The sequence below is a fragment of the Grammomys surdaster genome, unplaced genomic scaffold, assembly GCF_004785775.1.
Source record: "Grammomys surdaster isolate TR1022 unplaced genomic scaffold, NIH_TR_1.0 239, whole genome shotgun sequence".
Taxonomy (NCBI): Eukaryota; Metazoa; Chordata; class Mammalia; order Rodentia; family Muridae; genus Grammomys; species Grammomys surdaster.
In genome coordinates, this window is record NW_021604684.1 from 8415317 (window position 1) to 8430528 (window position 15212).

The window sequence follows — 15212 nt, forward strand, 5'->3', positions numbered from 1 at the left end:
TATATGTATATGTATATGTATATGTATATGTATATGTATATGTATATATATATATATATATATATATATGGTCTTTACATGTCGATTAGTATCTGAAGCGCCCTTTAATCCCTATTGTTGCTTTATTGATAATTGGAATATGAAAACAGAGTTCATGTGAGGCCAGTCCTATTGCTTTCTGAATATCTGTCCTGAAACATGTAATCAATATATGCATGTGCTTCTCATGAACGTATCTGCACTAGAGATGGGTGGGGATGATAGTATATGCCTACAATCCCAGCACTTGCAGGTGGAGACCAGTCTTAGCTACATTGTAACTTCAAGGCCCGTGTGGGCCATACCAGATCCCATCTTTTAAAAATAAGAGCAACAATAACTAAATATACTAAAAAATACTAAGTTCTTTCCAGAGAGGTTGTTGTAAGACATAAAAGTAAAGAAATTATCAAGGGCGGACTAAAATGCATATTGTTGGAAGCTGGAGAGACACCTCAGTGGTTAAGTGCATTTACTGCTCTTAAAGAAAACCCAGAAAAAAATGTAAGTATTAGTAAGGTTTTCCATTTCATATAAGCAGTTGCATACTTAAATGACATTGTTGTATAATTAACCAAGTCTATATTAAGGACAATGTATATGTAATCACATTTATCTCATCAATAAAATAAGTTATATTAAAATGTTTTACTTTTGTTTTTGTTTATATGTAATATTATATGTAAAATATCTTATTTCCTTCTCTTTAATAAGCTTATTTTGACAATCTAATATATAAATTTCAACAATGAATATGCTAGATATTTTAGCTTGTAACCGAATTTGTCCTGAGCTACAGCATATCTAATTCAAAGGTTATTTTGCTATCAATATTTTTAAAAACATCCAGAAGTCTAATGTATGATTCAATGTAAATTTTACATATTTGAGTCAGAGTAAGAAAGACAAGAAAAACAACAACAAGCGGAAAGACAAATTTTAGTTTAACATGAAAAATTAGGAGATAATGAGAGTGTTTATTACTTAATGCTAACAGGGTGGTTTACTTAAAAGGAGACTCTTCAAAAGATGGTTTGAAGACTGGACTTTTGCCCAGTGGGAAAATATTTGCCCAGAATTATTCAGGCCATGAATCTGATACTCATCAGTGAAGTGACAGGTAAATAAATCAACATTTGATTGTAGTCTTAAATGAGCAGTTCTCAAGAATTAAAATTTGGCTAGAAGCTCTTAGAAGAATGCATCTCCTAGTTCACATGGACATATTTTTAGCTTTGAATGAAAGCTCCGTGGCGCATCTTTAATTTCTGTATTAAAGCTACCATACTTAAAAGGGTCGAAATGGTTTTGGAATGCACATGAAATGTCAGCTGTGAAACGAACCCTTTATTTTCCAGATTGCCAATCTCACTGCACTTGAACAAAAATACACGCAAGGCTTATTTTTCACAATACTTCAAAGTCATTTGTAATTACTATTTTACAAAGGGCCTCTGTTTGGGAGAACTGGAAAGTACTAATCCATTTGTGGCTGACAAAGTAATAGTTGCTAAATCACTTAAAGAAAACTGTAAGAAGTACCAACAAATTGAGTGTAAAGTTTAATTTAATTACAATAATGGAGTTTTTTTTTTTTAAATTAAAATCCAAGGAATGAGCTATTACTCCAAACCAGGCAGTTTGCTAATTATATATTTAGCTAGCAAACTCCTGAGAATGAATGAATAGTACCCATGTTTTATCCTATTTTAAAGACTTATTTACTTTTATTTTGTGAGTGGGTATTTTGCCTACATGTATGTTTGTGTACCAAATTCATGAAGTGTCTGTGGAGGCCAAAAGAAGGTCCCCATGGAACTGGAGTTACAGCAGGCCACCATGTGGATGCTAGGAATCAAAGCAGGGTTCTCTGGAAGAGCAGTCGGTGCTCTCAACTGCTGAACCTTCTCTCTCAAGCACATTCACTGTGATATGCGTTGTTTAAAAGCGATGTAATGTTTAATATACAATGTTAATGTAGAATTACTTTGGGATGGCTGATAAAATGGAATTTTAAATTGCTTTCATCTCTATGTTTACTTGTATTTTACATAGGTATGTGTAAAATATCTTCTTTTTCAAGTTTATTGTGACAAAATATGTACAACTCTATAGTAGAGAATCTAAGTATTTCACTCTGTAGCTGAGTTTGTGCTGAGCTACAGGATACAGAACATTAAAGGTTATTTTAAGATCAATAGTTTATAAATATTCCAAAGCTCTAATATAATTCAGTGTAAGTTTTGAACATTTGAGTCAGGCTATGACACAGAAGAAATTAACCAGTTGGAAAACAGTTTTTAATCTGAAAAGGAAAAACTATAAAACAATCTTCACACTATGAAAGAAATTCATCTTAAGGAGTTGATCATATTAAATCTCCATGTGATCACTGAAAAATTAAGAGTGAATAAGTTAAGAATATTTATTTTTGGATATTGTTCACATCAATTCTGCATGCTTTACTTGTACAAAGAATATTAGTAAGCCCACCCTCTCTGTTGTCTTAGTAAGCCATAGAATTAGCAGGGGTATTATCTCACCTATGTGCCAAAGCAAGAATTAGACACACGTCTAGATGGCATTGTGCTGCTGTGACGTGTCCTGATGGGTAGGCATCATTGCCAGTTGAATGTCTATGACCTTCTGATTTCTAGAACATACTATCTACATTGCATGAGGCTGACTTTCATTCATTTCTTCACCTGCAGAATGTCATGGCTGCTCAAACATCAGGATCGTATGAATTGGTTGTTGTTGCTTGTAGCTTTTTGCTACCCCTGCCTTAGTTCCAGGACTGGTCTGCACTACCAGACCCTATCCTGCTACCCTTGAATCCACAGATAAACCATACAGATACACAGATGCTCAATTTCAACTTGCCTTCTTGGCACAATTGCTGGGCGCTACTATCTCCTGCCCGAAACACATGCCTTTATCATTACTTTTAGCTCTGCTCCTCTCATCTGTCCTAACTTTAGTTGATCAGTTTAATCTAGTCTCAGCTAAACATCTCTGACCACCCACCTATAGGAGTGGCCACAGCCTACCCCTCCTCCCAAGACCTCACATGATTGACTGGTTTTCCTCTACAAAGCATGACAAACTCCCTTCTCTCCTCCTTTGTACCTCCCTTCTCCTCCCGGAACCAGAAGTACCTTCCGCCCAACAATTGGCCCGTGGCTTTCTTTACTGACAGATCAAGAACCAATTGAGGAATCAATTGAGTATGTTCTAGAAATCAGGACCTTAGGATCAGAACCACCCCTACAGGCTGTGAGAAAAGCATCGGAAGTGGTCCTGTGTTTCTGTGATCCTCATTACATCATTTCCTATCTGTTCCTTATTCCTTGATCCTTGAATATGTAACGCCAAAGGGGATGATGCTAGGGAATTAATGATTTACTTCCTTGAAATGAGTAAGATTCAATGACTTAAATAAAATATTTATTTAAAATTAAACCCCTGAAGTATCTACATATTATCGCCTAATCTTGTAGTCTTCAATAATAGTTGTTTGCATAAGAACCTATGTTGAGGGCCATCAGCCACAGTTGACCGGGTTCACCTGAAAGAGAGGCTGGGACGGGACAGGATGGCGGGAAGAGATGAAGCCAGGACAAAGGTCTCTGATCAAGGCTCAATGCTTTAATGTTCAGCTTCTAATTTAAAGGGGATAAGCCACCCCCACCCCCACCCCCAGAGTTCCTTCTTGCTTCAGCAGCCTGGGGGTGAGCGGAAACCATCCTGCTGGAGGTGAGAGGAATCCATAGGTAATCGCAGGCCGGAGATATCTCAAAGCAAGCTCAGCAGGCAGTCTATTCTTCTCAGCTCTTGTAACAGACTACAGGCAGCCAGAGAGGCGCCAAGGGCAAAGCAAGCACTGCCTCTGCCAAGGGCAGGCAATGCCTCCAGGCCATACCTCAGGAGTCCTATTGTTTGGTCTATTGTGGTAAACAAGGTCTCATCTCTTAGGCCTGCTCAAGGCTGGGGGAAGGGCACAAACATTTATGTAGCCTTTCAGTTTATTCTCCAATCTTGGGAGGAAGATAGCATTATTGATTGTTATTAGGTTGAAGGATGTATTATCTTCACCCACATGCAAATAATGCACACCTAAATATAGTGGCAAAATCCACATAGCAGGAAGGATGTGAAGATTTATAAAACTTAGAGCTGGAATGAGAGTCCATTTACTTGATTAATTTTCTCTATTTCACAGCCAAGAAAAGAGAACTTCTCTGAGGAGATAAAGGTGAGGTGATCAAGTTTATCAGGGAGGTCTCCTCCAAACTAGAACTTAACACTGCTTAACTTGGATTTGCTGCATTTAAAGATGATCTGGGGAGTAGATATTTCGGTTCTCACCCAAAATATATTAGTTTAGTGTAACTGGGGTGGGGATTAGGAGTTTCAATTTAAAAACACCTTCATTGACTTGCAGCCTGTGGTCCCAGTTTGGAAAAAAACATGCAAGCTCAGTCTTTGAGAAAAAGACACTCTCCTCTCCTTTGATGAAGAAAATGGTTGTAAAGTCCCAAGAAATACCAAAAGGGACAAAGGAAGGAGTGAGTAAGACCCTGGCAAGGCTTTAAAGAAAAACAAAATGCCCATCTGTTACGTGGTAAGACTCCACAGAGCCCACGGGAGCCAGTGCATGTGACCCTGCTCCTGACCCAGAGGTGAAGAAACAGTTGATAGGCCAAGTTCAAAGCATTGCCTTTCATGGAGGCTCGAAAAATACAAAGACATTTGTCAAGAGTTTTTTGGAGTGACCCATGTTTCTGTGGTTGCAGAATAAAACTTTCTTCTCCAAAAAACCTCCTATGTGTTATGCCCTGATCCTAAACCTTGTAGCAGAGACAGAACGGTGTACAAAGAATGGGCTTTAAAGTGATTCCTTTTTTCTTTTGCAAAGACAAAAAATGAAATGCTGCTTTAGAAATTACTGCAGTTTAGAAGCCCCTGGATGTCGTGTGTGCTCTGAGAGCTATCTGGCAGGAACGTTTTCTTAATGATAGCATTCTATTTGGGTACTTTAGTCTTTATGTTTTTTTTTCTTCTTTCTGCATCCAGTTCTCTGCAGGAGGAGTAGGTTCACTAGAAGTGGTGGGTGGCACCAGCTGTGGGCCAAGAAAAGCCCTCCACCTACTGTATTTGTGTTAGTGAACATATTCATGGGTTCACCTTTCTGGGTTGAATTTCACCTTGTATGAGCTAGTAATGCCTCTGCTGATATATAAATATGATGATGGGAAGCAAAATGTTTGATAAAAGGTCACTGAGCCCAAGAATCTCAAAATCAAATCTATGACTCTCAGTGTGCACATCCAAACCATCAGCAACATCTGCAGTGTTCACTGCATCTCTGAATCTTGGCTCCTCGTGTGCACGTGACTGCCACCTGACCACAGATCTACATTTCTCATCCAGATGGTTACAGTGGCATTCTAACAGGCTGCCCTGGTCAATGTTTTGGAGTTGGTTTGTCTCTGCCCAAACTTGTGCTAAAATTTGATTTGCAGTGGACCGGTGTGGAGAGGTGATGGGAACTTGTACTAATTGGGAATAGTCCAGGATTGAGGCATGCGAGCAAGCTGGGTCCAACCAGACACTCACCATGACTCTGAGAAAGCACTGTTATTTTCCTCGGGAATTAACTCAGTGGTTAACTCTCAAACCATGGCAAATCCTGAGGATTCGGTGGGATATTTTGAGGTCCTAAGTGGTGCTGAATATAAGAAACATCCGCTTCTTTGGTCGATTCAAAAATGGAACCAGAGGGCTAGAGACACGCCCCACCCCCGCCTTCTTCTGCTCAGCGAAAAAGTGGGGATTACACTGTGGGTTGTGTGTTCGTGCAGCTGCCTGGAATTTCTCGGATGAATGAAGGGGTGCATATGAACGTAGAGAAGTTGTCCTTGGACTAGACAGTACACGAGCTATCTTAAGGTGCCAAATACCGGCTCTGATACCGTGATGTGAGCAGCACTAGGGAATGAGACCTGTAATAGCACAGTGTTAGAGCACTTAGCTCCTGAGAAGAAACACCTTAGTTAGGGCCTTTAAAACTAGAAGATAAACGGAGTACATGTAATAGCTAAGTATGTTTTATGCATTAGTTCTTTGGTTATTTTTTTAATTAATTAATTTACAACCAGCCGTTGCCCCTGGTCCCCCTCCCACAATTCCTCACCCCATTCCTCCTCCCCCCTGTTCCCAAGAGGATGCTCTCCAACCACCAGGCCTTGCAAAGAGCCAAAACCTTGTTTTACAGCTAGTTTTCTCTTCGAGTAATCTAATACCTGATTATTGCCTCTAGAGAATCAGAAGTACCCTCCTCGAAGCAGGAGAAATGAATTCGGGGGAGACGGCTAGCTCTTGTTACTGTCCCTTCATTTCTTCAACAAAATCATCCCAAGTTCTGTTAGTCACACTTCCCCCACCCAAGACACTCCATAGCCCAGGAGAAGAGGTATTCACACAGTCAGACAGACAGAGAGAGAGAGATCCTAGACTTTGGAAAGACCATGTGTCTCTTGGCTGTTTCTTGATTCATTCAAGAATTAGATGTTTCTTTATTTAGTACCATGTATGGCCTTGAGATATCCCACAAAATCCTTAGATTTCAGTCATTTGAGAAGAGGGAATCTCAACTGTAAACACTTTCCTATCAGATTGGCCGGTGAGCAAGCCTAGAGGACATTTTTTTTTTTTAAATTAGTGACTGATGTGGGAGGGTCCAGCTCACTATGGGAGGTGTCACCTCTGGGAAGGTGATTATAAGTTGTATAAGAAAGCATACTGAACAAGCCAGGAGGAACAAGCCAGTAAGCAGTACTCTTTCATGGCTTCTGCATCAGCTCCTGCCTGCTTGACTTCCTGGCCTGACTTCCCTTGGTGATGGACTATTACCTGAAATAATCCCTTTCCTCTTGAAGTTGCTCTTGGTCATAGTGTTTTATTGCAGCAAACAGAAATCATCTTCTGCCGGACTGTAGAATCCTGGGCGTTCGGCCACGCCCCCAGAGCCCTGCCACGAGGTCTATCATGTCCCAAGTAGAGGACGGGGAACAAGTCTCTGCCTCAAGATTTCCCTGGCCCCCGCCCTTCTCCCCCCCCCCCCTTCTAATATAAGCAAACCCATTCCGACATTTTTCGGGAAAGCTCTACACCACCCAAACCCGCCATTATGTTAATAAATCAACGCATCTTAAATCTCCATGTGTCTCTTGAAATCCTGGACTCATTGCATAAGCCAAAACCCACGAGGAGGGGCGGGAGTGGGAGAGATAAGTCTTTTGTTCTAGCAGGGCCGGGGGACACTTTCTCTTGAGAGCTGGGGTTCCTGGAACGCCCCACACGTTGCCACGCTCTGGCTGAGCCGGGGCGCCCTAGACGTCCCCCGCTTACTGCTGCATGGGGCAGGGGGATGGGAAGCGTTTCTCTCCGGTGGGCTCTGCCCAGCGCGACTGAACAGCACGCCCCAGGGTCTCAGCTCCGCCGCCTGCCGCCCTGCGCCCCTGCCTGCGACCAACGCGCGAGCAGTGCCCGACAATCTTCTTGATGCCCATTAAAAATTCACAAGCTGCAAGCCTGGGGTCCAGTGTAACAGAGTTAGGAGAAGTGGATCTTGAGCAATGAGCATCTAGTAGAAGGGAATTGTGTAACTACTCACATTTGCATAAAAGGATTAGTTAGTGTAATTCTTTAAGAGCAGAGTTAGCCTTCAGAGAATGGTTTGTTATACAGTAAGGCTTCCCAGTTCCTTTGGTCCCTTCTGCCTGTGCTTGGCTTCCTTTCAAGTCCTCTGCCATGTTGTAACAGCCAGGGATTCATCTTTGGGATGCTAGCTCCCTGCTGTTTATATCTTGTAGCAATCAGAATTATAATGAAATAGAGAGCTTTGGCTTATAACCTTACAGGGTTCAGATATTTTCTTATTAGCAAGATAAAACAGGCTGAGCTAGGATTGGATCTAAGTGTTTGTTGAGTTAGCCCAGAAAATGTGGCTGTTTCTATCCTATGGGAGTCTGCCTTCAGAGTCTCTCTTTGAAGGAGTTTATCCCCTGACTCCAGGTTTCTTGGCATTTAGCCTTGTTTTGGTGAACCATCCCAAAGCCTTGCTTGGTGTGAGGACCACAGGGTGCAACTCTGGGGATTATCAATTCATTAGTACAAGAGTGATTTTTGGCATGCAGTGAGTAGGAGACAGAGCTATGTTTTACATGGACCAGGAGAATATAAAAGTAGTGCCTTGGGAGACCTGTCTGAATTGGGAGGAGACGGTGACTGGAAAAGAGGGAAACCATGTCACATGGTAATGGTGGCAGGAGGTATTGAGGGCTGTGTTCCTGGAGCATTTCATATTCTTCTCATTTAATAATGCATGGATAGTAGAAGTGCTGAAGTCAGCAAGGTAACCAGGGAGGCCTGGGAGTGTTGAAGTACACTAAAACCTAGCAGACATCTTTTGTTGTTGTTGTTGTTGTTGTATTTCAATTAAACCTTTTTAAATTTGCCTACATTTACTTTCTTTTTTTGTGATTTATTTATTTTTATTTATTTATTTTTTAAGTCAAATCGTAATTTTTACTTATTCACATAGGGATTATAAACACAAAAAGACAGGATGTGGGGAAGGGGATGACACCGGAGTGTGGGTGTTCAGGGGGAGTACAGATATCTTTCAGAACAGGGTATCGGCTGGGTGAAGGTTCAGGGGACAGGTCACTGTGACTCTGCCTATGATTCACTTGTCCTAGCAAACATCTTGAGTCCTTTAGGAAAATTCACTTCTAGCTTGCTAAATACTGTATGTAAGTCAGGAACAGTGTTTTCTCTCCGCCCATCTTTCAGTCTCAGGACCACTTGATACAGCATGTTTACATTACTTGTAACACGTAGAGTACATGTAAAAGTTCTATAATTGGCAGCTCTAGTTTTCTTGCAAAGACACTGCTTGGTAAGAAGGCAAAAGCCTAAATGAAGATGTTATGGTGACTCAGGCACTGGTGCAGAAGTGCATCACTCATATCCAGGAAGAAGGTCCACATATGGCTGTCCCTTGGCCAGATCCTAAGAAAAGTAAAAGATGCAGTATGGCAGAGGGTCCAGTTCAGAGTCCCCACTGGGGTCAGGGGTGAAGACATGTCTGGGATAGTTCTTAGGGAGTTTGGTGAAGAACCCAAGAGTGGGACTGCCTACACATGCTACCTGGGCACTTTTCTGAGGGGCTTCAATATGTAGAGCAAAGGCCTGGCCATCTGTGAAGACATATGAATGGATTTATTTTGGCTGTGTAGTCTATGTGTGATGGTCTCTTTTGCTTTGCTAAAGTGCACGTTCCCATTGGATTTAGTTAAGATGGTGAATGTGCAGAGAAGGGCTGGGGCAAGATTGGGGATCTGCGAGACACTTTCCACCATCAGATCTGAAGGCCAGCTGCCTTTCAGCTACAACTGGGAACTTGCTTTGGAGTTGCCCAGAAGGTCAAAAGTAGGGTGAAGAGTGATTCCAACCCTTCCATCTCTTCCCCCTTAGATCAATGTCTTAGTTAAGCATAGTGGAATTGTCATGCACAAACCTTTAACAGTGGCCTGTGTATGGACTAACCTGCAAGCCTTAGGACCTGCAGCCATTCTGATACATTATATGTGGAATGGCCCCTCTGTTCCTCTACCACCTTTGGTATCTCCATGTCCTCCTTGACCTCGAAGGACATTAGTCTCTTAGAAGAGAGATAACTGAACTCTTAGCAACTAGACTCTGGGGAATTCCTTCCTAATTAACGAGCACAGAATTCTTTGTTATCATTTATGTTAGGTTTTGCTTCTTGAAACATGATGTCCTTTTCTTTCTGATTGGATGGATATAACTATCACTTGCTTCTTCTTTATCTCCGTGCTTCCTCTATACAGAGTTAGGCTTTATTTCAACATCCAATAAGCTCACTAATGATTTGAATACTATAGGCCTATCATTCCATGCCACTCCTAACCTGTGAGTCTCGCTGTCCATTGACTTCTTCTGTGGAACAATGACATAACATCAGTCTCTACTTCAGTGGTCTGCTCTTCTTACACCTGATGGCTGATCTGTGCTTATTGAAAAGCCATGATAAGTGTGTACTTAAAAACTGAGATCTTCCCTGCCTCTCTTCTGCAAAGCTTTAAACATATCTTTGGCCTTCAGCAGAGTTCCTCTTACATCCAGAGTTGTACTTCGTTTTGTGGTCCTGTGCCACAGGAACCAAGAAGTGCTAAGTACACTACATCACCATCACTTAGAACGCCATAACAGGGACAAGTCTTTCTTCCATTACTTAACTGAGAATAACATTGTGAGAATGAAGATTTCTTCCTGCAGATTTCACACTGCTGTGACCAAAGCTGTTATCCCTGCCCCACAGATAATATAACAGCTAGAAGAGGTTTCAGGGGTAAACAGTCAAAGACTGGGCTTTGGATGCTGGAGAGTCACTTGGGCTTTGAAGCTGCCTGTGATGGTTTGTATATTCTCTGCCCAGGGAGTGTCACTAGTAGAAGGTGTGGCCTTGTTAGAGTAGGTGTGGCCTTGTTGGAGTAGGTGTGGCCTTGTTGGAGTAGGTGTGTCACTGTGGGTGTGGGATTTAAGACCCTCATCCTAACTACCTGGAAACCAGTATTTTGCTAGCAGCCTTCAGATGAAGATGTAGAACTCTCAGCTCCACCTACACCAAGACTACCTGGATGCTGCTGTGTTCCCACCTTGATGATAATGGACTGAACCTCTGAACCTGTAAGCCAGCCCCAATTAAATGTTGTCCTTATAAGAGTTGCCTTGGTCATGGTGTCTATTCACAGCAGTAAAACTGTAACTAAGACACTGCCTTTGGCCCTGTTCTCCCCTCTGTAGTCTGTAACTTGACTTAAGCATAGGAGCTAACTCAATGATAGTTTCATCAACTTTTTTTGTTTCATATTGCTTTATTTGAGCTTTTTTTTCTTCTTGTCCATCAGACACACTGAGGATGCCCATACAACATGGGGTTCACTGTCCACTGGAGCTCTGGTAGATACAGTTAGGAGAGGCTACTTCAAAGGTCTCCATGCAGGGACACCAGAGAAAAGACCAGGGGAAAATACGTTATTTGGCAAATTTTATATGTATCATCAAAGCACATGAAAGAAATTGTTCTGGGAAATGTAAGAATTCTGCTTTACTTTTCCTGGCGGCTTCTGCTCCTGCTCCTGCTCCTGCTCCTGCTCCTGCTCCTGCTCCTGCTCCTGCTCCTGCTCCTGCTCCTGCTCCTGCTCCTGCTCCTGCTCCTGCTCCTGCTCCTGCTCCTCCTCCTCCTCCTCCTCCTCCTCCTCTTCCTCCTCCTCCTCCTCCTTCTTCTGATACTGTTTTGATTTGGAAGGGACGCAACCTAGGAAGGTACCATACTTTCTCCAATCTTGGTGTTTCTAGAAAGCTTTTCTCTGGTCCTGGTGGCACACCAACAGAAACAGGTTAAATCTAGGTCAAGAAAGCCTTTCACTGCTGTTCCCTTGGGTTGCAGTGTCACATGGACCCTGTGGACTTGTTACTAGGGCTGTTAAGGTTAAAGTCTAGACCTTTACAGCCCTAACAAGCTAGGCTCAATAAGCCTATTCTTAGTGGGCCAATTAAAGAGAAAAACAATGGTAAAAAGCAGAGAAATGAAATTTATTTAATGACCACTTTGGGAAAAGGAACAAATAAAGAGGTCCAGTAGCACCTAAAGTCTATCTTAGAGTCTGTCTTGAGTTTTAGGTCTAAACAGAGGGCAAGGGTCGTGCATAACTAAACAGGCCTTATCAAAGTGTGATCTTGTCTATCACTGACTGGTCATTGTCTGGGCTCCAGGCTCTCCCACACAGAGGTCTGACAGGTTGTCAGACCATGTGAAGTCTCTTTCTATGACAAACTCTCCCTCTTACAAGCACCAGAGACACAGCCTTTTCCTTGCCCAGCAGGAGATTCCTGGGGAAATTCCAATTCCCTGAGGTCCACTGGCTCAATACTCTAATAGGCAAGCAGGGCACAGTGTCTCCCTTTAGAGTTTCTTTGCTCCTGACAGCTCAGCTGCAGGTTCTCAAGAGGAAACATTCCTGACCCACACTGGTATCCAGGATGAGAATAACACTGGACAAGGCTGCTGTGCCACACCAAGTTGCACAGTTGGGAATCGACACCTGAGACAGCAGAGGACCAGAGGGCCATATCTCTGGCCATAGATCTATCATTGAAAAGAAGATCTATCAGATGTAGGAGAGATGTGTCTTATAATGTTATCTTATCAACTTATCCTAATTATAGCCGAGAGCTCGTCCCTTGAAAATTATCTAAAGAGCTGAGTCTTTAAAATTAACACACACACACACACACACACACACACACACAATCTTACTGCATACTCCCTATAGGGAATCTCACTTTGTAACCCAGGCTGGCCTTGAATTTAGAATCCTCTTGCCTCAGTCTTCCAAAACCAGGGAACAAAGGCATGTGCTACATCTAGCTTGCTTTGATTCACATGGTGCTAAAAGTCTCCTTTTGGCTGAGGGTGCTAATGATAATTCTTTGTTTCTTCCTTGAAAAAAAAACCTCAGAATTCTCTGTTCCAGATTTCTTTTGATCTCTTTAAAATGTAGGGAGAAAAGAATCACTGGAGAAATCATCTGAACCCAACAATTTGATGACCTTTTCCTGAATATTTCATAGTCACCTCATCTGCAATAATATGTTGGAGTGGTTTTTTGTATTCATCCTTGTCAAAGCATCCAACTTACCTCGACTAGAATGAACAAATACATGACTTTTTTTTCTCCTTGCCCTTCACTGTTTTTTAACTATTCATTTAAATTGTATACTCATAGTGACAAGTTCAACCAGAATAAACTAGATGCAAAGCTATGTACCTGTGAAGGGATACTGGAGACTGAACCCAGGGCCCCTTGCATGGTAAGCAAGTTCTCTTCCACTGAGCTACACATGAGGTTCTAACTTGCATCTGTTTTCTGGGCCATGGAGAACAGAAGCAGATCAGAGAGCAGCCGTGAGAACCCTTAGCTCTCTTCAAGCATCCACTGCTGTGCTCTCTGTGAGTGACGGAGCAGATGAGTGAGCACCATTCATGGGTTTCTGTTGTTATTATCAGCTTCATGAGATCAAGATGATGCTTAACTTACCAGGAGGCTTCATCTGATAAACTCAGTCAAAACTGGAAATACCACAAGCCAATGTTCCAACTAATTCATCCAACCTACCAATCATCCTAGCTTAGCAGAGCAGCTCATGGCAAAGTCTCCGTTGTTTCTTCTTATAACCACATGGTTAAAGGGAGCTGTGGCTCATTGCCACTACTCAGCAGCAAGAGAAGGATTACATCACAGATCGCTAGCCTGAGAGACAGGATCTAATCTGGAGACTATTCTACAGAATGGCTTCCACTTTTGTACCATCATATATCTGAAAACTGTAACCTGAAGCTTTCCAAGTTGGAGGGGCGGGGCAAGGTCTCCCTGGTTTATAAGAGCAAAGTTGTCTCTTCCTGATACAGGTTTTCCTCACATTGGCAGGAGCTCTATTTCCCACACTCCATGTTTAGGGGTTCAGTGAGGACCTGGCTTTAGGCTTGAGGTAGAGGCAGATGCAGGAAGGGGAAGCGCGGTCATGTAGTAGCTTTTGGCTTCTGCTGAAAATTGGCATGGGCCACTCAGGTTTTCATTTTCTTGACCATGGGAGCTCATGTGATCAGGCCTTTTATCAGGCATGAGAAAACAAATTAACAGAGGGCATTACAACACTTTAACAAGCTTGACCTCAAAATGAGAGAGAATAACTCTCTCTCAAGGGAGGGAATGGCTATTTGACATGAGATGTTCTTTACTATATGTTATATAGCAGTTAACAGATCCTGGAGGTGCACTCATGTTCCATTCAGTGACAAGGATGGGATCTGACAAGTCTTTTGATGCTTTGAGGCATCTTAGAATTATACAATCTATGGCACCTGTGACATCGCTAAGGGATGTAAGAAGCATCAAATGTACCACTGCATACACAGCCTACTGTTGATCTGAACATCTTTATGTAGCCTGTGTCTGTGTTTGGTATGAACTAATATCAACAAACAAAACGATGCCACAGAATGGTTTGTGGTTTAAAGGAATATTTGTCCCCAAGAATCCTATAGCCCAGCATTTGCCTGATTCTAGCTGTTACTGCTAGAAATCTGAAACTGTAAATTCCATTTCCTACAGACCCTCCAAAATTGAAGCCAGGCCTAGCTTACAGCATCTGCCCTATGAAAGTCTGATGACTGGATGAATGTACTCCTCTGATTCAGTATGGGTCCAGTTCCAAACAGAAACTTCCAAGCTCTGTTTGATGAAGACAGACTTTTTGATGAAGTGACAGCCAAATGTTGAGGCTCAGGTCACAGGTGACATGACTTTGCAGTGCATAGCTGCACTTGGAGTTCTTGTGTAAAGCCCCACCTCGTTCCTCTTTGGACAAAGATTTGTTGTTGTTGTTGTTTTGTTTTTATGCTTAACTTTAAAAGCAAATCACAGGATTTACTACTTTAAAAAGTAATGCTGGAGAGGTGATTCTGTGAGTGTCACAGCTAGGGTTTCTATTGCTGCTAAAACACGTGTAGGGAGGAAACAGTTGATTTCAGCTTGCAGCTCTCAGGTCACAGTCCGTCACTGAGAGAAGTCAGGGCAGAGACTGAGGGGCCATGGATGGAGGATGCTTTCCACACTGCTCCCTGTGGCTTACTCAGCCTGCTTTCTCACAGGCCCCAGTCCACCTGCTACCACATAGGGGAGGATGCACCACGCACAGGTGTAGAAAGTGTCTTCGTTTGTGAAGTTCTTCTCTAAATGGTGCTACAGAGCGTCAATATACTCCTGCCTGCCACTCACTTGACCCCTTAGAAGTTCACCATCCCTATTTGTTGTGTTTATAAAAAGATAGGCAGAGAGGGGATACGTTTGGTGGACGAGGCATCCCTTCCCACAATGAACCAGCCACACCACGGTATAGTACAGAATGGAGTTTATGCAAGGCATGGGGAGGGGTGGTGAGAGGGTAGTAGAGACAGAGAAAGGCAGAAAGAGAGGGGGGGAAGAAGGAGGAGGAGGAGGAAGAGGAGGAGGAGGAGG